Source organism: Mesoplodon bidens (genome assembly GCF_964165515.1).
Source record: "Mesoplodon bidens genome assembly, chromosome: 5".
NCBI lineage: Eukaryota > Metazoa > Chordata > Mammalia > Artiodactyla > Ziphiidae > Mesoplodon > Mesoplodon bidens.
In genome coordinates this window covers 41393069-41416338 of record NC_138161.1, presented here as the reverse complement: position 1 = coordinate 41416338, position 23270 = coordinate 41393069, and positions in this window count along the sequence as shown.

Here is a 23270-nt window from a genome sequence, read left to right as displayed (position 1 = left end):
TGGAAGACACTTCTGTCAGTGGGGAAAAATGAAGCTAGATTGTTTGACTATACTTCATTCGTCCTGTAACTGTTTCTGGAAACTATTGTTTGGTAAATGCCCTGAAGATGAGAAAATCCCTACAAGAGTGATAAATAGGAAGAGAAGTAAGAAACAATCAAATAATTTGAATCAAATTACATAATTAGTTAAAATAGCATTAGAAATGCTTTAAAACTAAGTTATAATCAGAATTTCGTTAGAGTTTTTAAACAATGCATTACATTTTTAGCCTTTCTTTTAAAACTATTCTCTCAATAGACACTGGTGACCTATGAATCTTCAAATTCAGTTCTAGTTCCTTCACCTCACTTCAGCATGATGCTGTGACCGTCTACTTAGCCCATCTCTTAGCACCACTTATGCAACTCTACCTGGTTCTTTTTCAGCATCCTAAAAATAGTCATTCCAGAAGATTCTATCCCACCAATATTTTCTTGTGTTTTTAGGATGTTACATGTGTTTTAATATCATCATTGACCAGATACATGGTTCTCAGCTGTCTTCTCAATATCTCTGTAAGAATAGATGAAATTCAATGCGTATAAAACTGAACTTTCTTTTCAAAACCAGCACATCCTTCTGATATTTGTTTCTATTAATGACCTTGTAGTTATCTGTGAATCTTACATGGCATCCCCACACCCATGCTCAATCAGACTCTGAATCTTTTCATTCATACCTTAATACTCTTTCTCACAACTGTCTTTTCTTTCCCACTTCCAGTGCCACCCTCCTAGCTACAGGTACCTCTCTATCATCTCTTGTCTGGAATCCTGCAGTGGTTTCTTAAGTATGCTTCACATATCAGATTCATCATTTTTACACTACAAGTCTTGATTTATTCTGTACCATTTTAGTATTTCTAAAGCACACAGCAAATCTTATATAATTCCCTGCTGAAAAGCCCTGTATGTATCTTTCCACTCTATGGGAATAATATAGAAAACCCTAATGGTCAAATCTTTTCCTGAGCTTCCTAAATTACATTTCCTCCTGTTCTCTACCTGTCTCCATGTTCAAGTGGAACAAAGCCATCCCCAGTTCTCTACAGTTGCTCTTAGTTTCAGGCAGAAGCTCAAGATGTTACCTTCCCCTGAGTGCCCTCTTCACTTCCATCCCAGCCTTTCACCCCTTTGCTGCTTTGACCAGCTCATTACCTTCCTTGATTCCCTCCGGTCAGAGTTTACTTCCCCACCCTCCTCCAACTCTTATATTCCTTCAGAAAATTCCTTCCAATATTCATTTTTTGAACTGTTTCAAATATATAAGAAGATACAGAGAAGAATATAACTCACAAAGAATTAAAAACATAGCTGAGGATCTCAGAACGCTTTCCCAAAGGAACTCTTCTCCCTCTCTCTGAGGTAACCATAATCATAATCATAATTTTGGTATTTTTCATTCATGTGCGTTCATTATAATTTATATGTATATATGTAAATATATAACACATACATAACAAATATTTATATATAAATGTATATTTCTAATTATATATTCTAAATAATATGTAATACAGCTTTTCATTTTTTAAAGTATATTAAAATGATGTCATGTTATTCATCTTATCCTATGATTTAGGGGGATTTGGTGGGATGGGGGTGGTGAACATTTAGCCTTGCTGATACATGTATGACACTCTCTAGGTCCATCCTTGTCTCTACAGATGACCCAATTTTGTCCCTCCATTGTGTATATGTACCACATCTTCTTTATCCATTCATCTGTTGATGAACACTTAGGTTGCTTCCATGTCCTGGCTATTGTAAATAGTGCTGTAGTGAACATTTAGGTCTATTTAGGTCTTCTGCCCATATTTTGGTTAGTTTTTTTTTTTTTTTTAATTGAGCTACATGAACTGCTTGAATATTTTGGAGATTAATCCTTTGTCAATTGCTTTGTTTGCAAATATTTTCTCCCATTCTGAGCATTGTCTTTTCCATCTTATTTATGGTTTCCTTTGCTGTGAAAAAGCTTTTAAGTTTCATTAGGTCCCATTTGTTTACTTTTGCTTTTATTTTCATTCCTCTAGGAGGTGGGTCAAAAAAGACCTTGCTGCAATTTATGTCAAAGTGTTCTGCCTATGTTTTCTTTAAGAGTTTGATAGTTTCTGGCCTTACATTTAGGTCTTTAATCCATTTTGAGTTTATTTTTGTGTATGGTGTTAGGGAGTGTTCTAATTTCATTCTTTTATATGTAGTGTCCAGTTTTCCAGCACCACTTATAGAAGAAGCTGTTTTTTCTCCATTGTATATTTTTGCCTCCTTTGCCATAGATTAGGTGACCAGAGGTGTGTGGGTTTATCTCTGGGCTCTCTATTCTGTTCCACTGATCTGTATTTCTGTGTCTGTGTCAGTACCATACTGTCTTGATTACTGTGGCTTTGTAGTAGAGTCTGAAGTCAGGAAACCTGATTCCTCCAGCTCCGTTTTTCTTTCTCAAGATTGCTTTGACTATTCGGGGTCTTTTGTGTTTCCATATAAATTGTAAAAATTTTTTGTTCTAGTTCTGTGAAAAATGCCATTGGTAATTTGATAGGGATTGCATTGAATCTGTAGATTGCTTTGTATAGTAGAGTCATTTTCACAATATTAATTCTTCCAATCCAAGAATATGGTATATCTCTTCATCTGTTTGTGTTGTGTTTGATTTCTTTCATCAGTATCAATTTTCTGAGTACAGGTCTTTTGCCTCCTTAGGTAAGTTTATTCCTGGGTATTTTATTCTTTTTGTTGCAATAGCAAATGGGATTGTTTCCTTAATTTTTCTTATCTTTCATTGTTAGTGTATAGGAATGCAAGAGATTTCTGTGTATTAATTTTGTATCCTGTGACTTTACTAAATTCATTGATTAGTTCTAGTAGTTTTCTGGTGGCATCTTTAGAATTTTCTATGTATAGTATCATGTCTTCTGTAACCAGTGACAGTTTTACTTCTTCTTTTCCAATTTGGATTCTTTTACTTCTTTTTCTTCTCTGATTGCTGTGGCTACAACTTCCAAAAGTATGTTGAATAGTAGTGGCAAGAGTGGACATCCTTATCTTGTTCCTGACCTTAGAAGAAATGCTTTCAGTTTTTCACCATTGAGAATAATGTTTGCTGTGGGTTTGTCATATCCAGCCTTTATTATATTGAGGTAGGTTTCCTCTGTGCCCACTTTCTGGAGAGTTTTTAATCATAAATGGTGTTGAATTTTGTTGAAATCTTTTTCTGCATCTATTGAGATGATCATATGGCTTTTATTTTTCACTTTGTTGATATGGTATATCACACTGATTGATTTGTGTATATTGATGAATCCTTGTATCCCTGGGATAAATCCCACTTGATCGTGGTGTATGATTCTTTTAATATATTGTTGGATTTGGTTTGCTGAGGATATTCACGTCTAAGTTCATCAGTGATATTGGTCTGTAATTGTCTTTTTTTGTGATATCTTTGTCTGATTTTGGTATCAGGGTGATGGTAGCCTCATAGAATGAATTTGGGAATGTTCCACCCTCTGCAATTTTTTGGAAAAGTTTGAGAAGGATAGGTGTTAGCTCTTCTCTGAATGTTTGATAGAATTAACCTGTGAAGCCACCTGGTCCTGGACTTTTGTTTGTTGGAAATTTTTTTTTTTTTTCAGTACACAGGGCTCTCACTGTTGTGGCCTCTCCTGTTGCGGAGCACAGGCTCCGGACACGCAGGCTCAGTGGCCATGGCTCACGGGCCCAGCTGCTCCACGGCATGTGGGATCTTCCCAGACCGGGGCACGAATCCATGTCCCCTGCATCGGCAGGCGGACTCTCAACCACTGCGCCACCAGGGAGGCCCCTGTTGGAAAATTTTTAATCACAGTTTCAATTTCAGTGCTTGTGATTTGTCTGTCTGTATTTTCTATTTCTTCCTGGTTCAGTCTCAGAGGCTGTGCTTTTCTAAGAATTTGTCCATTTCTTCCAGGTTGTCCATTTTATTGGCATATAGTTGCTTGTACTCATCTCTCATGATCCTTTTTATTTCTGCAGTGTCAGTTGTTACTTCTCCTTTTTCATTTCTAATTCTGTTGATTTGAGTCTTCTCCCTTTTTTCTTGATGAGTGTGGATTAAGATTTATCAATTTTGTTTATCTTCTCAAAGAACCAGCTTATAGTTTTATTAATCTTTGCTCTTGTTTTCTTTGTTTCTCTTTCATTTATTTCTGTTCTGAACTTTATGATTTCTTTCCTTCTACTAACTTTGGGTTTTGTTTGTTCTTTTTTCTCTAGTTGCTTTAGGTACAAGGTTAGATTGTTTATTTGAGATTTTTCTTGAGGTAGGATTGTATTGCTATAAACTTGCCTCTTAGAACTGCTTTTGCTGCATCCAGTAGGTTTTTAGTCATCATGTTTTCATTGTAGTTTGTTTCTAAGTATTTTTTTATTTCCTCTTTGATATCTTCAGTGATCTCTTGGTTATTTGGTAATGTATTGTTTAGCCTCCATGTGTTTGTACTTTTTTTCCATTTTTTTCCTGTAATTGATTTCTAATCTCATAGCGTTGTGGTCGGAAAAGATGTTTGATACAATTTCAGTTTTCTTAAATTTACTGAGGCTTGATTTGTGACCCAGGCTGTGATCTGTCCTGGAGAATGTTCCATGAACACTTGAAAAGAAAGTGTATTCTGCCACTTTCAGAATGGAATGTCCTATAAATATCAATTAAGTCTTTTTGGTCTGTTGTGTCATTTAAAGCTTATGTTTCCTTATTTATTTTCTGTCTGGATCATCTGTCCATTGGTGTAAGTGGGATGTTAAAGTCCCCCAGTATTATTGTGTTATTGTCAATTTCCCCTTTTATGGCTATTAGCATTTGCCTTATGTATTGAGGTGCTCCTATGTTGGGTACATAAATATTTACAATTGTTATATCTTCTTCTTGTATTGATCCCTTGATCATTCTGTAGTGTCTTTCCTTGTTTCTCATAATAGTCTTTATTTTAAGGTCTATCTTGTCTGATATGAGTATTGCTACCCCAGCTTTCTTTTGATTCCCATATGGATGGAATATCTTTTTCCATCCCCTCACTTTCAGTCTGTATGTGTCCCTAGGTCTGAAGTGGGTCTCTTGTAGACAGCAAATATATGGGTCTCAGTTTTCTATCCATTCATCTAGTGTGTGTCTTTTGGTGGAGAATTTAATCCATTTACATTTAAGGTAATATAGATATGTATATTCCTTTTACCATTTTCTTAATTGTTTTGAGTTTGTTCTTACAGGTCTTTTCCTTCGCTTGTGTTTCCCAGCTAGAAAAGTTCCTTTTGTATTTGTTGTAAAGTTGGTTTGGTGGTGCTGAATTCTCTTAGCTTTTGCTTGTCTGTAAAGCTTTTGATTTCTCCATCAAATCTGAATGAGATCGTTGCTGGGTAAAGTAACCTTGCTGGTAGGTTTGTTTCCTTTCATCACTTTAAATATGTCCTGCTACTCCCTTCTGGTCTGCAGAGTTTCTGCTGAAAAATCAGCTGATAATGTTATGGGGATTCCCTTGTAGGTTATTTGTTGATTTTTCCCTTGCTGCTTTTAATATTTTTTCTTTGTATTTAATTTTTTTAGTTGGATTAATATGTGTCTTGGCATGTTTCTCCTTGGATTTATCCTTTATGGGACTTTCTGTGCTTTCTGGACTTGGGTGACTATTTCCTTTCCTATGTTAGGGAATTTTTCTACTATAATCTCTTCAAATATTTTTGCATGTTCTTTCCCTTTCTCTTCATCTTCTGGGACCCCTATAATTTGAATGTTGGTGTGTTTAATGTTGTCCCAGAGTTCTCTGAGACTGTCCTCATTTATTTTCATTCTTTTTTCTTCATTCTGCTCCTTGGCATTTATTTCCACCATTCTGTCTTCCAGCTCACTTATCTGTTCTTCTGTCTCAGTTATTCTACTACTGTTTCCCTCTAGTGTATTTTTCATTTCAGTTATTGTGTTGTTTATACTGGTTGTTTGTTTGTAGTTCTTCTAGATCCTTGTTAAACATTTCTTGTATCTTCTCAAGCCATGCCTCCATCTATTTCTGAGATCTTGGATCATCTTTACTATCATTACTCTGAATTCTTTTTCAGGTAGATTGCCTATTTCCTCTTCATTTATTTGGTTTTGTAGGATTTTACCTTGCTCCTTCATCTGCAACATATTTCACTGTCTTCTGATTTTGTCTAACCTACTGTGTTTATGGTCTCCTTTCTGCAGGCTGCAGGGTCGTAGTTTCTCTTGCTTCTGTTGTCTATCCCCTGGTGAGTGAGGTTGGACCTGGGGCTTGTGTAGGCTTCCTAGTAAGAGGGACTGGTGCCTGTGCTCTGATGTGTGGAGCTGAGTCTTTTCCCTCTGAAGGGCAGGACCGTGTCAGGCGGTGTGTTTTGGCATCTGTCAGCTTAGTATGACTTTACACAGCCTGTCTGCCGATGGGTGGGGCTGTGTTCCTGTCTTGCTGGTTGTTTGGCATATGGTGTCCAGCACTGGAGCCTGCAGGGAGTTGTGTGGGGCCAGGGCTTGGTGTTGATATGGATACCTCAAGGATCACACACACCGATTAATATTCCCTGGGCCTGGGAATTCTCTGGTGGTCCAGAGTCCTGGACTTGAAGCTCCCACCCTGGAGTCCCAGGCCCAACCCCTGGCCAGGGAAGCAAGAGCCCACAGACCACACAGTGCACCCAGAGAAAAAAGAAAGAAAAGGAAGAAAAGAAAACAGACATACAAAACCCAATACAAATAGCAAAACAGCAAATAAACAACAACAACAACACAAAACACACACATGCAGAAAAAAGAAACAAGCAAACAAGAGAACAAATAAACAGAAGAACTCCAAAATGAGAACAGTCAGTAGGGACTAAACTAAGAAAAACAAAAAATGAGGAATAAAACAAAAACAGAAAGTAGACAAACAACAAAAAAAGCAAAGAAAACATAAAATATATACATAAAAACAATCAAAAAAAGAAAGAAAAGAAATAAATTAAAAAAATAAAATACAAAGAACAAAAACAAGAAAAAACCACAAAACATCTAAAAAGTTAAGTAAAAATAGAAAACTAAAAAATATATATTTTAAAAAACAGAAAAAATCAAAATTAAAAATAAAAGGTAAACAATAATAAAAGCAACAACAACTGAACAAAATGAAACAAACAAAAAACAGAATAATAGTAATAAGAATATTTTCCTGGGGCCTCCTCTGTCAGTGTCCTTGCTCCCACAGTGAGCCAAAGCCAATCCCTACCTCCCCAGGAGGTCTTCCAACACCTCTAGGTAGGTCTTTGGACTGGCTGTGGGCACTGTGGGGACAGCTCAGACTCTGAACTGGCCTGACTTCTGTGTGTACTTGCCACCCAATGTCCACTGCTACAAAGGCTAGACCTGTCTCAATTGTGGGAACACTCATTGTCTATTCAGGTATTCCACAGATGCAGGGTTAACTAAGCTGATCTCAGGGATTTAATCTCCAGTTTATGCAGCTGCACGGAAAGGTTCCTGTTCTCTTCCCTAGTTGCATTGCCCCTGGGGCTCAGCTTTGGTTTTGACCCCACCTCTGCATGTGCACCACCCTCAGGCGTCTGTTCCTTGCCCAGGTGAAAGGGAGCGAAAGCAGCAGCTGCTTGGGGCACAGTTACTCACTCAAGACAGGGAGGGGTATGGCAGCAACAATTGAGGTTTATGCAAGTTGCCTGTGGGGGTGGAACCAGCAGGCAGTTGCAACAGACTGTGGTGTGCTTGCTCTGGTGGGAGTCCCTCCCAGTGCCCACAGAGGCAGGAGCTGGCGTGTGGGGCCCATGGTGACCCCATCCCCTGCACACCTCACAACAATGACACCTCACTTTCCAGGCAGACCACACTTTCTCTAGGGGCATTCCCAGCCTCACATCCCCTCAATCCCGTCCCCTCTGCTGTATCCGCACAGCCAACAATGCTCCTCCTCCTAGATCTGTTCTCCTAACTCCACATTTTATCACTCAGCCCCTGCCACCATTGGCAGACTCTCATCCCAGGCAGGGGCACCCAGGGCTGATTCCCAAGGAGGCTTTGGGATGGGCGACACTGAGGGTCCCAGAGCCTATGGGCAGAGACCCCGGCCCAAGGGGCGGGCAGGCCCACTCAGATGGGAGCCCCTCCCAGTGCCCACGGAAGAGGCCTTAGGAGCTGGCAGGTGGGGAGAGGGGTTATAATGGCAGCTCCGCCCCCTGAGAGCCACTCAACAATGACAGCTTGCTTTTATGGTCTCCCAGACTTTTTCCAAAGACTTTCCCGTTTGTGGAGCTCCTTACTCCTGTCCCTTCAGGCTGTCTTTTCATAGCCAACAGCTGTCCCCTCCCTGGGTCCATGCCCCAAACCCCATTTTCCAGCACCTAGCCCCCCTTCACAACTGGCAACTCACGACTCAGGCTGGAATGTGCAGAGCTGCGGTGTAGACCATGCGTGCAGTTCCTACTTTGTCCTGTCTTCCACAGACCATCTGCAGTGTTCTCCTTTGATCCCCCAAAGGTCCTTTTCTGTCCCAGCTGACTTCCCCACTGTGAGGGAGATTTTCTGAGTGCAGAGACCTCCTCCCCTTCAGCTTCCTTCCAAGGTTGCTGGTCTCTTTTTTTGATTCCTCTTTTCTTTTTTTCTTCTTTTTTTCATCCTACCCAGTTGCAAGGGGGTTTTTCTTATTCTTTTACAATTCTGAGGTCTTCTGCTAATGTTCAGCAGGTGCTCTATGAGAACTGTTCCATTAGTAGATGTACTTGTGAGGGGCGACGAATTCTGCATCCTCCTATTCTGCCATATTGACTCCTCCCCTAACTTCAACAAGTTTATTAGTCACTTGTCTTCTCCTAAAAATTGCCTATTCATCAATTTTACCAATTTTTCGATTGAATTTATCTTTTCCTTAAGATCTTTTAAAATTCTGGAAGCTAGCCTTTATCACTCTTTTACTTTCAAATAGCTTTGCTCAACTTTAGCTTATCTTTTTAGTTTTTTATATTTTCATTAGATAAACAGAATTTTTAAAATATTACTATAGCTAATATTGATTAGTGTCCAATAATGCCTCACATAAATTAAATAATTGTATGTATTTGTAGTCAATTTAATGATCTTCTCCCTTGTGGTTTGTGCTACTATGCCTTGTCTAATAAATACTTGTTTATTTGTGGTTAAATGTGTTCTCCTTTATTTTCTTCTGAGAGATTGAAATTTTTGCTTTTCTCTTTTGTTTGGTTAAACCATATGGAAGTGACTTCTATAGGAGTTAGAGTGGTCGGTCATTTGTTTTCATATGGATCATCAGTGATACTAATAGCTAAAAAAAATGTTTTATCAAGTCTGAACATGTTTTTCTTTTAACTGACAGTTTAATCCATTTACATTTATTATGGCTACTGATATATTTGGACTTATTGCTAATATTTTATTTTGTGCCTTCTAATTGTCCTGCTTTTCTCTTGGATTTTAGCCTCACTTTATGTTGACTTCATGTGTCCCCTCATTTTACTTCATGAAAATTGTAAATTAAATTCAATTTAGTGGCCACCCTTAAAATTGTAACATGTACAATTACATAAATTCTAAAGTTAATCAATATTTCTATTCTCCTCCTAAAAAAACTAAAGGATTTTAAATGTCTTGTTGGCCATATTTCCAGAAAAGAAATGCTGAAAAGTACTTGCTACTTCTTGTATAGCTAGTACCTTAAATGTCCTAATAGTATAGTTATTTGACTATATAGCATCCAATAGATTGTAAATTCCTTTAGAATATACATACATCCTCATTTTTTTTTCCCTCTTAGTATTTTTAAAGACTACTTGCATAAAGAAAATGTCCATAATATATTTGCTGTTGAAGATTTATAGCTGGCTGTCCTAATTCCTCCTGGAGGACAACAAATCTAAAATGTGCCAAGCTTTGGGTGATATAAAAATAAAATGGATTAAACATATTAGGTTGCTATCATTAATATATTATTCACCATATTTACCTACAGTAGAAGAAGTATGAGAGAAGGATGTCATCAATTTTAAGGGAATAAAAAATTTCAAGGAAATTTTCTAACTCTACTAAGTCAGCAAAAAGATCTAGTAAGAGAAAAAAATCTAAACTTTTTTTTTAATTTGCAGTTAAAATGGTCACTGATGACCTTGTCAAGAGGAATTTTAAGAGGAATAGTTAGAAGACAAATTGCAGTAGGTGAAGTAAATGCAAGGTAAAGAAAAGGAAAAAATACAGAGTATGGTTTCCAGAATATTAGGTGTGACAGGAAAGAAATAATGAGGTAGAATTGAGAATATCTAATAGCTTTATTTTCAGATATTGAGAATATTTTAAATTCAGTAATTAGCATCTTTTGTGGAACTCTCTAGGTATGGGAGGTAATTTGAAGTTTACTTATGTACATATGATATCTTTCTTACTTGTAGCATGAAAACAAGATTCATGCGTTTTCATCTTTGCATACTCCATATACTAACACAGTATCCTATACATAGATAGTGCTCAATACCTATTTGATGAAGAAACCAGTTTCCTTAATGTCTTTATCCCAGATGATTCCTAAGCATAGTGTTTTATATGCTTTGCCAATTATGACTAAAGTTAGTTCCTTCAGGTTTTTGATCCAAGGCTATTATGAAGGGAAAATTTCCTTCAACTCTGTGAGTAATATAAAAGTGAAAAATGCATGTATCATTTCTAAATTATATATTCACCTATATCCTCCAGGCTGAGTAAGTGAGTTTCTAGGAGTAAAAGTGCTAGCAAATATAACAGGCACTGAAATGATTATGGTGCCCATGGAGGTTCCAACCTTATCAATCCAGGACGATCTTACCATCCCAGCACAATTATTTATTCCAGCTAAACACAGATATCAGAATAATTGAGTTTTCTATATGAGTAGAAGTATTTTAAGCTTTAATTTGCATGGTAAAAGTCACATGTTCACATGTAGAATTCATACTTATACCTAGTTCACAGCTCAGTTCAGGTGGGCAGGTTGTATAAAGTTTCTATGGATCTATATTTGGAAATGTAAAAGGATGTATGAGAACATGGTATAGAAGCTGACTTGCTGCCCATTTCTTATTTAAACACCTCAAACCTTAACATTATTGATCCCCTATAGCTTTTAGTAATTATGTCATCAGGTACTAGGGCCATACCTTGGGCTCCAATAGAGTTAACATGGGTCAGAAGTTTTCAAAATGAGTCCCTAGATAGACATCTTACCCTAGGTAAGACAGTCTTACCACAGAACTAAGAAATTCAAATTTCTTGGGGGCTGTGAGTGAGGCAGCAATCTGTGTTACAACAAACTGTCCAGATAATCAAAATGCACACTAAAGTTTGAGCGCCACTGCTCTAGTGGATGAAATGGGTTTTAATTACAAGTGGCAGATTTCCACTCAACATAAAATTTTTATTATATATATATATATATATATATATATATATATATATAACTTCTAGTAATATTCTTTAAATAAGTTCATTAAGAAAACTTCTAAACAAATTCAAAAGTAGGCAGCATAATAATCCCCATTTACCACTCACCCAGCTAAAACAACCATAATTTTTTAAATAATTACTTAATATATTCTGTTTAATCTTGTTAGGTGTAACAATAGTGTAATTGTTTTCTTAGCAAATTCCCCCTCCATTAAAAAAATATATATTACAGTAGTCCCCCCTTATACATGGTACTGATTTCTGAGGTTTCAGTTACCCATGTTCAACTGTGGCCCAGAAATAAGCAACTCCTAAGTTTTAAATTGTGTGCCTCCTGAACAGCATGATGAAATCTGCAGCCATCCCTCTCTGATGGTGAAACATCCCTTTGTCCAGAGTATCCCACCTGTTAGTCACTTAGAAGCCATCTCAGTTATCAGATCAACTGTCACGGTATCTTAGTGCTTGTGCTAAAGTGACTTATTTTACCTAATAATGGCCCCAAAACACAAGAGTAGTGATACTGGCAATTTAGATATGCCAAAGAGAAGAGATGAAATGCTTCCTCTATGTGAAAAGGAGAAAGTTCTTGACTTAATAAGGAAAGAAAAAAATTGAATGCTGAGGTTGCTAAGATCTACAGGAAGAGCAGGTCTTCATAGATAGCATGAACTTGTGAAGAAAGAAAAAGAAATTTGTACTAGTTTTGCTGATGCACCTCAAACTGCCAGCCATAATGTGCAATAATGCCTCTTCCATCTTAACCAAGTACTTAAATTTATACAATAAGATATTTAGAGAGAGAGGGAAGGAGAAAGATCACCTTCACATAATTTTTATTACAGTACATTGTTATAGTTGTTCTATTTTATTATTAACTATTGTTGTTAATCTCTTACTGTGCCTAATTTATAAATTAACTTTATCATAGGTATTTATGCATAGGAAAAAACATAGGATTTGGTACTATCCACTGGGGGGTCTTAGAATGAATCTCCTGTGGATAAAGGAGGACTACTGTATTTGCTGAAGTATTTAAGGGTGAAATGATATATTTGGGATTTGCTTTTAAAAGAAATTATAATTATAGTTGACTGCACATTAAAAGAGCTATCTAGGGATATAGTGACTTCCCTTTTACCAAATATGGTCTAAGAAATTTGGGTGACTATCTATAAAAATTGCTGTAGAAAGAATTTCTGGATTACTTTTTAGGGGGGAATAGATAATCTCTAAGACCTCTTCAGACTCTAAACCATATAATTATATGATGAAATACATTATTTATATTAAATGTGATTTTAATTAAAGATATTTAAATTACCAAGAAAAGTTTCTCATTGAAATCACAAGTAATAGAAAACATAAACAAATATCTATTCAAATGTAAATGTTAGACATAAATAATGTCATTAACTAAATAGTCTATGTATACATTATAATTATATTAGAAATACAGTTTGTAAATTATTAAACCAAGTCTTACATATAATCACTATAATAACTATGGAGAATTTACTGCATAAATAATCATCTCCCAATACCAGAGGCACTATATAATATATCTACATTACAAACTGTTGAAGGATACATCCCACATTCATGAAACACAATAAAATTTATAGTCAAATATAAAACACATGTTACTGAATAATTGACCATATTCACAAATGCCAACTTTGTGGTTCAAGAACACGGCCCCCTTTGAAGAACATAGCAAGGAGATTGCATTTCCCAGGAAGCACAAAAGACATCTAGATCTGAGATGATGGTTGGATTTTACTTCTCTTTCTAATGTCAATTGATTAGGAATGGTGCCTGGAAAAATGTATTCAAGAATGTGTGACCTCTTTTGAGCTCAGTGGGAAAGAATGGGAAGATTGATTACTGGTGTCCACTACAGGTTGGGGTTATAGGAGGGAGGAGGAGTTTGGGATCAAGTATTTGCCAATCCTGTTGTAGACCGTTAAACATTTACTTTCTATAAATCTTCTTTACCCACCTCTACCACCTTGACTAGCTATAAAATCTCTCACTCATATTTAAATTGTTAGCCATTCTTCCAGAATAATCCTATTCCAGCAAAGTAATGGTTATTTTGAGTGGGCAAAATCCTTTTTTTTTTTTTTTTCCTGAGACTTGCATTAAACAGAGTGGCATTCCAGAGCTTCCTTTCAGCAGATAGCCTGCATCGATCATCAGTAAAACACAGAAAACCTTAATTTGGAGAAGAAAAACCAGAATAATGTGGATAATAATAGTACTCTCCCCCTCAAAAAAAATGCTGATTCAGTGTCTCTCCTTCTATCTGGGTCCCATGATGCCCCTTGACTCCTCCTGAGTAGTGATTACAATTTCCCCTTGTTGCAACCACCAGTGCAGCTGTTAACTCCCACTGTTGGCATCTGCCCCAGCTAACCCCTTCTGGCATAGATGACTCTCCTCATCGCAATCATGGTTATTCCTTGTGGCAGACCTGTGTGTCAAAAGAGAACTGGGAAATCGTGTTCAGAAAGACATGGCACAACACAGAAAGACTTACCACTGTGTTGTTTTAAATGATAAACTCCCATACTGCACTTATTTTATTTACTGACATTCTAGTTACACACAGTTCCCAGAAACTGAATTCTTGATAAAAGAGAAGTCAGACAATAAGGCAATTCATATATAATTGTGAAAGCAAGGAAGGTTAAGACTTTCTGAGTTAAGATTGACTGATCTCTCAAGATTGATCCCTCAAGTGAAGCTTTTTGTACTTCGGTAAATAAAATTTTGCTTTTTTAGTAAATGTGTTATCTGGCCTCTGTTATGAATATTCTCTCTTGAACTTCTTGCTCAAAGTCTACCTGAAAGACGTTTCTTTACAGCCTCATCAAATAGAAGCTATTTTCTCTCCTGCAGTTCTCTTATCAGTCAGCATAAAGATGACCATTCTCCCTCACTCCTCTCTGAAAACACTCAGCTCTGAATCTCAAGCCATTAAACTATGCAAAACAATGCCCTACTTGTTGCCATGATCTACATATCCTAAGGCACTCCCCTTCTTTAATAATTATATTTTTATTTTTTTATTGAAGTATAGTTGATTTACAATATTGTGTTAGTTACAGCTGTACAGCAAAGTGATTCAAGTTTTGGGTTTTTTTTTTTTTTGTCTGTTTTGATTTTTGCAGATTATATTCTATTATAGGTTAACAAGATATTGGGTATAATATCCTGTGCCATACAGTAAATCCCTGCTGTTCATCTATTTTATGTATAGTAGTTTGTATCTGTTAATCCCTTATTCCTAATTTGTTCCTCCTCCCCGCCCTCTCCCCTTTGGTAGCCATGGATTTCTTTTCTATGTCTGTGAATCAGTTTCTATTTTGTATATAGATCCATTTGTATTATTTTTTAGATCCCACATATGAGTGATATCATGTAGCATTTGTCTTTCTCTGACTTATTTCACTAAGCATAATATTCTCTAGGTCTATCCACATTCCTGCAAATGGCAATATTTTCTTTTTTATGACTGAGTAATATCCCATTGTATGTATGTGTGTATATATATATATATATATATATATACACACCACTTCTTCTTAAGTCAATTATCTGTGGACAGACACAGGTTGCTTCCATGTGTTGGCTAAATAGTGTTGCTATGAACATTGGGGTGCAAGTATCTCTTCAAATTAGAGTTTTACTTTTTTCTGGATATATACCCAAGAATGGTATTGCTGGATCATATGGTGGCTCTACTTTTAGTCTTTTAAGGAACCTCCATACAGTTTTCCATAGTGGCTGCACCAAATTACATTCCCACCAACAGTGTACAAGGATTCTCTTTTCTCCACACCCTCACCAGCGTTTATTATTTGTAGACATTTTGGTGACAGCCATTGTGACCAGTATGAGGTGATACCTCATTGTGGTTTTGATTTACATTTCTCTAATAATTAGCAATGTTGAGCATCTTTTTATGTGCCTATTTTTCATCTGTATGTCTTCTTTGGAGAAATGTCTATTTAGGTCTTCTGCCTATATTTGATTGGGTTGTTGGCTTTTTTGATATTGAGTTGTATGAGCTGTTTGTATATTTTGGAAATTAACCCCTTGTCAGTAGCATCACTTGCAAATATAATCTCCCATTCCATAGGTTGTGTTTTTGTTTGTGTGATGGTTTCCTTTTCTGTGCAAAAGCTTTTAAATTTGATTAGGTCCATTTATTTTTACCTTAACTTCTTTTGCCTTGGAAGACTGATCTAAGAAAATATTGCTACAATTATGTCAGAAATGTGTTGCTGGTGTTCTCTCCTAAGAGTCATATGGTGTCATGTCTTATATTTAGGTCTTTAAACCATTATGAGTTCATTTTTATATATGGTGTGAGGGAGTGTCCTAATTTCACTGATTTACAGGTAGCTGTCCAGCTTTCCCAACACCAATTGCTGAAGAGATTCTTTCCTCCATTGTCTATTCTTGCCTCCCTTGTCATAGATTAAATGACCTTAGGTGTGTGGGTTTATTTCTGGGCCCTCTATTCTGTTCCATTGATCAATATGTCTATTTTTGTGCAAATACCACACTGTTTTGATTACTGTAGCTCTGTAGTATAGTCTGAAGTCTAGAGTGGTTATGCACCCAACTTTGTTTTTCCTCAGAATTGCTGTGGCAATTCTGGGTCTTTTGTGGTTCCATATAAATTTTAGGATTATTTGTTGTAGTTCTGTGAAAAATATCATGGGTATTTTGATAAGGATTGCATTAAATCTGTAGATTGCTTTGGGCAGAATGGCCATTTTAACAATATTAATTCTTCCAATCAAGACTATGGGATATCTTTCCATTCCTTTGAATAATCATCAATTTCCTTTATTAATGTTTTATAATTGTCAGCCTATAGCTCTTTCACCTCCTTGGTTAAGTTTATTCCTAGCGGTTTTCTCATTCTAATATTTTGTTATCTGTGTTAAAAATGCAACAGATTTCTGTATATTAATATTGTATCCTGCTACATTGCTGGATTCCTTTATTAGTCCTAATAGTTTTTGTATGGAGACTTTAGGGTTCTCTATATAGACTATCATGTCATCTGCCCATAATGACAGTTTTACCTCTTCCCTCCCAATTTGGATAACTTTTATTAATTTTTTTGTCTGATTACTGAGGCTAGGATTTCCAAATCTATGTTGAATAGAAGTGGTGGGAGTGGGCATCTTTGTCATGTTCCTGAATTTATCGGGAAAGCATTCAGTTTTTCACCATTGAATATTATGTTGGTTGTTGGTTTGTCATAAATGGCTTTTATTATACTGAGATTTATTTACTCTAAATTCATCTGGGAGGGGTCTTATCATGAACGGATGTTGATTTAGTCCAGTGCTTTTTCTGCATCCATTGAGATGATTATGTGTTTTTTGTCTTTTCTTTGTTAATATGATGATCACATTGATTGATTTGCAAATGTTGAACTATCCTGTGACCCTGGAATGAATCCAACTTTATCATTGTGTATGATCCTTTTTATGTATTGTTGGATTCAGCTTGTTAATATTTTGTTGAGGCTTTTGCATCTATATTCATCAAAGATACTGGCCTGAAATTCTTCATCAAAGAATTTTTCTTCTCTGTAGTGTCTTTGTCTGGTTTTGGTATCAGGGTGATGATGGCTTCATGGAATGAATTTAGGAGTGTTCCCTCCTCTTCAATATTTTGGAATAGTTTGAGCAGAATAGGTATAAGATCCTCTTTGTATATTTGGAAGAATTCTCCAGTGAACCCATCTGGTCCTGGACTTTTGTTTGGAGGAAGTTATTTTTATTATAGATTCTATTTAACTTCTAGTGATTGGTCTGTTCAAATTAAATGTTTCTTCTAGAGTCAGTTTTGTCAGGCTATATGTTTCTAGAAACTTGTCCATTTCTTCTAGGTTGTTCAATTTGCTGACATACAACCATTCATAGTATTCTCTAAAGATTTTTGTATTTCTATGGCATCAGTTTTTGTTTCTTTTCTTTCATTTCTTATTTGGTTTATTTGGGTCTTCTCTCTTTTGTTCTTGGTGAGCCTGGCTAGAGCTTTGTTTGTTTATTTATTTTTTTATCTTAAAAAAAAAAACAGCTCTTGGTTTCATTGATCTTTCCTACTCTTTTTTTTTTTTTTTTTTTTTCGGTACGCGGGCCTCTCACTGTTGTGGCCTCTCCCATTGCGGAGCACAGGCTCCGGATGCGCAGGCTCAGCGGCCATGGCTCACAGGCCCAGCCGCTCCGCGGCATATGGGATCCTCCCGGACCGGGGCACGAACCCATATCCCCTGCATCGGCAGGCGGACTCTCAACCACTGCGCCACCAGGGAGGCCCCCCTACTCTTTTTTTGATCTGTTTTATTTATTTCCTCTCTGATCTGTATATTTTCCTTCCTTTAGCTGACTTTGGGTTTTGTTTGTTCTTCTTTATCTAATTATTTTAGGTGGTAGATTAGGTTGTTTATTTGAGATTTTTCTTGTTTCTTTAGAAAGATCTGTATCACTATGAATTTCCCACCCCATAGATTTTGTAGTGCTATGTGTTCATTTTCATTTGTCTTGAGGAATTTTCTGATTTCTTCTTTGATTTCATAAATATTCCCATCGGGTTTTTAATAGCATGTTTTTTAGTCTCCATTTGTTTGTTCTTTTCCCGTTTTTCTTTCTGTGGTTGATTTCTAGTTTCATACCATTGTGGTCAGAAAAGATGCTTGAGATAATTTGTATCCTTTTAAATGTGTTGAGGCTTGTTTTGTGACCTATTATGTGGTCTATCTTAGAGAACGTTCCATGCATGCTTGAAAATAATGTGTATTCTGGGTTTTTGTGGGGGTTTTTTGGAAGTGGTGTTTTATAGGTATCAATTAAGTCCAACTGATCTATTGTGTCATTTCATACCTCTGTTGCCTTATGGATTTTCTGTTTGGATGATCTCTCTACTGATGTCCTACTATTATTGTAATATTATCCATTTCTCCCTTTATGCCTGTTAGTATTTGCTTTATATATTTTGGTGCTCCTGTGTTGGGTGCATATGTTAATGAGCATAATGTCTTCTTTTTGCATTGATCTCTTTATCATTATACAATGTCCTTCTTTATCTTTTTTCTTTTTTTGTAATTTTTTTTTTTTTTTGGCCACACCACGGGGTATGCAGGATATTAGTCCCCTGACCAGGGATTGAACCCACACCCCCCTGCAGTGGAAGCATGGGGTCTTAATGCTGGACCACCAGGGAAGTCCCAAATGTCTTTCTTTGTCTGTTTTTATAGCCTTTGTTTTAATGTCTATTTTTTCTGATATGAGTATTGTTACCCCCACTTTCTTGCCATTTCTATTTGCATGAAATATCTTTTTCCATCCCCTCACTTTCAGTGTGTGTATCTTTTGCCCTGAAATGAGCCATAAACTTTCAAACACATTCTAAAGGATCTATATTTTTTATTCCCCTCTCCCACATTTTGTGATTTTGATATCCTACTTTACATCTTCATGCTTATTCTTTTACTGTTAATTGTAGATATGATTGCTTTCATTTTTTTTCTTTTTAATTTCAGTTAAAATCTCTGAACTTTTTTTTTTTTTTTTTTTTTTTGCAGTACTCGGGCCTCTCACCGTTGTGGCCTCTCCCATTGCGGAGCACAGGCTCCGGACGCACAGGCCCAGTGGCCATGGCTCATGGGCCCAGCCACTCCACGGCATATGGGATCCTCCTGGACTGGGGCACGAACCTGTGTCCCCTGCATCGGCAGGTGGACTCTCAACCACTGTGCCACCAGGGAAGCCCTGAATTTTTTTTATTATAGTTGATTTACAATATTGTGTAGTTTCAGCTATACGCTAGTGATTCAGTTATGTATTTTTTCAGATTATTTTCCATTACAGGTTATTTCAAGATATTGAATATAGTTCTCTGTGTTGTACATTAAATCCTTCTTAATTATCTGTTTTATACATATATATTGTACTTGTTATTACCATACTCTTAACTTATTTTGCCCCCCTTCCCCTTTGGTAACCATAAGCTTATCTTTAATGTCTGTGAGTCTGTTTCCATTTTGGTTTTGCAAGTTTCTTGATTATTTTTAAAATATATGTACTGGCTTATTTAAATGATCTTCAATCCTTTTTTAAAAAAATTTTTATTGGAGTATATTTGATTTACAGTGTTATGTTTTAATCCTTCTATATATTTGCCTTTCCTATTGTGATTTTTTTCCCTTTTCTATAGATTTGTGTTCCTTTTCTATTTACAGAAGACCTTTCAATATATTTTTTAGCATAGGTTTAGTATTGATGAATTCTTTTAGTTTTTGCTTGTCTGAGAAATTATCTCTTTCTATTCTAAATTATAATCTTGCTGGGTAGAGTATCCTAGGTTGCAGATTTTCTTTTTCAGGACTTTGAATATATCATGCCACTCCCTTCTGGCCTGCAAAGTTTCTGCAGAGAAATCTGCTAATAGTCTTATGGCAGTTCCTTGTAAATGACATTGTTTGGGCTTCCCTGGTGGTGCAGTGGTTGAGAGTCCACCTGCTGATGCAGGACGCGGGTTCGTGCCCTGGTCCAGGAAGATCCCACATGCCGTGGAGCGGCTGGGCCCGTGAGCCATGGCCACTGAGCCTGCGCATCCGGAGCCTGTGCTCCACAACGGCAGAGGCCACAACAGTGAGAGGCCCGTGTACCGCAAAAATGAATGAATGAATGAATGAATGACATTGTTTTTCTCTTACTGCCTTTAGAATCCTCTCTTTTTGTTTAACTTTTGACATTTTAATTACAATATGTTTGGTGTGGGTCTGTTTGGTGTCATCTTGTTTGGGACCCTCTGTTCTTCCTGTACCTGAATATCTGTTTCCTTCTTTAGGTTTTGGGAAGTTTCCAGCCATAATTTCTTCAAATACATTTTCAATCTCTTTTTCTTTCTCTTCTCCTTCTGATACCTATTTTGGATAGGTTAACAAGCTTTATATTATCGCATAGATCTTGTATGTTGCTTTCCTTTTTTGTTTCATTTGTCTTTCTGTCTGATGTTCTGATTGAGTGATTTCCATTATTCTATCTCTGGGTCACTTATTCATTCCTCTGTGTCATTTAGCCTGCTATTCATTGCTTCTAAATTGTTTTTTATCTTGGCAGTTGAATTGTCTAATTTTTATTGGTTAATCTTTATAGCTTCTATTTCCTTGTTACAGTGATCTGCATTTCTATCAATAATCTTCCTTAATTTCTTTAGCATTTTTTTTACCTCTTTTTTGAACTTGGGGTGTAGTAGACTGGTGAGGTCTGTTTCACTATTTGTTCTTTCAGGGATTTTACTTGTTCTTTCAATTGGCAGTAGTTCCTCTGGCTTTTCATTTTATTTAACTTTCTCTGTCTTTATGAATTTAGGAGAAACAGTTATCTATTTTGGTCTTGAAGGGGTGTTTTTATGTGGGAGCATCTCTGTGTTGTTGTGTGTGTCAAATATTTTCTACATGAGGGCTCATTTTGGTATGGATGCCAGCCACATCTTTCCTCAGTGTGATGGGCACTATCCCCTTGATGGGTGATTGATGTTGTGATGTTTAGAACCTGAGCTGGATGTGAGGCCAGGCTTCATCTTTCCCCCGAGGCTGTCACCACCCTGTCTAGGGCAGAGTCAGCTCCCCAGTTGTTGGGGTAGAAGTCCTGTGGGTGGGCTGGGTCAAGCTCCATTGTCCTTGACTGCATGCCCCACCTCAAAGGAGGTGATTGGTGAAGCAAGTGAGGCCCATGAAATCACAGCAAATCTACACACCAGCGGTATAGACATCTGCAGTTCTACCCAGAAGCAGCCTAAGTTTGCACTCCTTTCTGTTGTGTTCATCCCAGATCTAGTGCAAGGCTGAGGTGTAGATTAGGCTGGGTGTCAGGGTGTTGTGGCTGCAGAAATTGAGGTGGCTGTCCTGCTGCCTGGGCTCTGGGCTGCCTCTGTGACAGATTTCTTCCACGGCCTGTCTGCCCCAGAGCTAGGGCTAAGTGGCAGAGTGGAGTAGGCAGAGCCAGGATGCTCTCACTGGGAAATGAATCTCTGTGTACTCCTGCCCAGGGGCTGTCAGACTGAGATTCAGTGGTTATTTGCTGCACATTCTTGAGGCACTGCCCAGTGTTCATGCTGACAATGGTTTCTGTGGCTCCACCCAGATCACATCCTAGGTGCTTTGGTCTCTTTCTGTGTAACTAGATAAAGTCCTTTGTCTTCCTGACACTCAGTGCTTAGCCACTGCATGCTCTATGGTGCTACCCAGCACATGCACTGACAATGTCTGCCTGGCTCAACCTGCCACCTCCATGTGTGGGCTGATCATGGTCTCTAGGGCTCACCCCAGGTGCCCCAGTCTCCCTGTGTAGCTAGATCAAACTTTGCCCTGATCTAGCACCAAGCTGTTGTGTGGAGTGAGCGAGGCCAAGGCATTTGCTTCTTTGGGCTGGGAAGTGTGGTGAGGTGGCAGCCACCAGTGCAAGGCTCTTTCTGCCTTAACTGTTAGCAAGTGAGCATATGCAAACTCCTTGCAAGTAGAGTCTAGGCTTCTCCAGCCCTTCTATCTGTCTCAGCAGATTTCTCAGCACGCAAAGGAGCTTTGTTCCTCCATACAGGACCCCATTACTGGGATGCTTAGATTATGGGTCTCCATGCCCCCTTGCCTGGGCTAGGGTCTTCCCATGTGGACTGTCTCTTCCTTAGAGATCCCTCCCAGGGGTGCAAGTCCCCACTTGATGCCTCTTTTTTTTTTTTTTTTTTGTCCTACCCAGTTACATGAAGATCTTTCTTGCAGCTTTGGTCGTATGAGAGATCTGCCAGTTTCCAATTAGTTTTCTGTGAGAATTGTTCCACATATAGGTGTACTTTTAATGTGTTTATGGGGAGAGGTGAGCTACACATCCTCTTACTCTGTCATCTTGATGCCATTTTTTTGTCTTCTTTGTTCACTGCTCTTTCATTCACCACCAAGAATAGTGCTTAGATCACAGTAGGCACAGAATAAATTCTTAGTGAATAAATGATTTAAAGGATGACTAAGTTAACAACATTGCATTCAAGAGGGGAATGTTGTGATTGGCTTGTTAATTTCACATTTGGCGAGGTGCCTTATTATAAACATAGTTCTGTATAACAGAGTTGGGTCAAATAATGTGTACTAGACCTGGGATAAAATTCAGATTAAAATATATTTAATATTATATTACTATTAGTTATTAATAATAAGTATTAGAGTTAATTTTTTACATTTTTTTCATTCCCAAATCACCCCTGAGCTCCAGATACACACTGCCCTATATTTATACCATTGTTTTAGTCTTCTAACTTGCTTCTCTACTTCAGTTGTTAAGACTGTATTTTAATCTATTTTACATACTGCTGCCAAATTAATCTTTCTGAAGAGCACTATGACAGTCATTCCCTGGCTCAGAAAATTGCTGCAGCATCTCAATGCCTAATGTAAAGTCTCTCAAGCAGGCCCTCATCCACCTCTACAGACTTTTCTTCTACTATTTATACTTCATCACCTTGCACTCCCGCCACTGAGCCTTTGTGAGTGTCAACAATTCAGCCTATAAAGTTGATTCTCTACATCAGAAATAGGCAAACATTTTGTATTAAGGATCAGATAACAAATATTTTAGGCTTTGCTAACCATATGGTCTCTGTTACAACTACTCAACTCTGTGCTGTAGAACAAAATGAGCCCAAAAATAAATGAATAAGCATAGATGTACTCCAGTAACATTTGAATTTCACATAAT